The following is a 1,565-nucleotide window of genomic DNA, read 5'->3' as shown; positions in this document are numbered from 1 at the left end:
GGGATAGGACAATATTTGGCCGAGATACTATTTGAAAATCTGGAATCTGAGGGTGAAAAATAATCAAACTATTGAGAAAATCGCATTTGAATTTGTCCAAATGAAGTTCTTAGCAGTGCATATTACTAATCAAAAATTAAGTTTTGATATATTTACAGTAGGAAATTTACAAAATATCTTCATGGAATAGGATCTTTACTTAATATCCTAATGATTTTTGGCATAAAAGAAAAATCGATCATTTTGACCCATACAATGTATTTGTTGGCTATTGCTACAAATATACCTGTGCTACTTATGACTGGTTTTGTGCTCCAGGGTCACATTTATGCTTTGTTATGCTGATGCTGGAAGCTCCTGGTTGGAAGACATAATTTATGAATCATAACCCACTAAACTGGCTAGAGTGTTTGGTTGGTTTTCACCTGCATTTGTTTATTTCAAATTCTGGATACTATTCTGTCAGATTCTGCTATTCTGCTTTTGTCACTGTGGTTTGCCACATCGTTGTCTCTTTAAGGGCACCTAACCGAACACCCCTTGTCACTGTGACCTCACCCTGTTAAAGACAATTGATAGCTAAGACAGGAAAAAGACTAATTCAGATGCTGACCTGCTGGTCTTGAGTACAATATGCAGTCAATGAGGGGAGGGCTGGGTATCCTGAGACACAGCAGGTGTGGAGGGAGGGGGTCCCTGCTTCATCACTGTCAGTGTGTGGATGACTTTGTGCTCATTTATGTGTTTTAAGAGAACTGAACTTCCTACATTTCCTCACAGACGGGTGGGAACAGGAAGGCAGTAGTTATATCCGCCCATTCCCTGTCTGTAAGAGGTCAAAGTTCGCATTTGTCATACCCACGAGTCTGGCACTCTCACTCTCTGCTGACCTCTGACTCACTTTCCCTATATGCTAATATAATACACATTAGTACACACTTTATGTCTGTATGCTTTTCACCTAGGCGAGTAGTGAGGTTAGCGAATTGCTAGTTTGGACCAATTCGCAAAAACAAGTGCATAAATACGTAGTGATTGTTTTTTTTAACCGTTTGACAAAGTGTTAGACCATTTGACTGTACTTAGTTTAGTGATAAAATTGAGTATGATAATTAAAAATAGAAACATGAAAATAAAATGTAAAATCACTAGTTTAAAGTGATAAGTGATCGTGTATAACTATATTTAAGTATTATTTTGGAGTTCTGTTGAAACTAAATATTTGTGCTTTTACTTATTTACATTAATTGCAAGGAAATAACTTTTTACTACAATTTCATGTAGATTTAAAAATAACAAGTATATAAGTCAACATGATTGAAATCTTTCTGTGATTTCAACATTTTCTTTGATATTAAAAGATTGTTTTATTTTATTTAAACAGGCAATTGCTTTTTTTTGTTTAAATACTGAGAATTTATTTATTTATTTAGATATATAGGTAGATTGTAAAATTAAATGTTTTTTTGTTTGTTTTTATTTTGGCTTAGATACTTAAACTTTAAATTGAGTCAAAATGTTTAAAGGAGTCATATGATGCGATTTCAATGTTTCCTTTCTCTTTG

This window comes from Sinocyclocheilus anshuiensis, unplaced genomic scaffold, assembly GCF_001515605.1.
Source record: "Sinocyclocheilus anshuiensis isolate Anshui unplaced genomic scaffold, SAMN03320099.WGS_v1.1 scaffold456, whole genome shotgun sequence".
In the NCBI taxonomy this organism is placed as follows: Eukaryota; Metazoa; Chordata; class Actinopteri; order Cypriniformes; family Cyprinidae; genus Sinocyclocheilus; species Sinocyclocheilus anshuiensis.
This window is presented reverse-complemented; position numbering follows the sequence as displayed.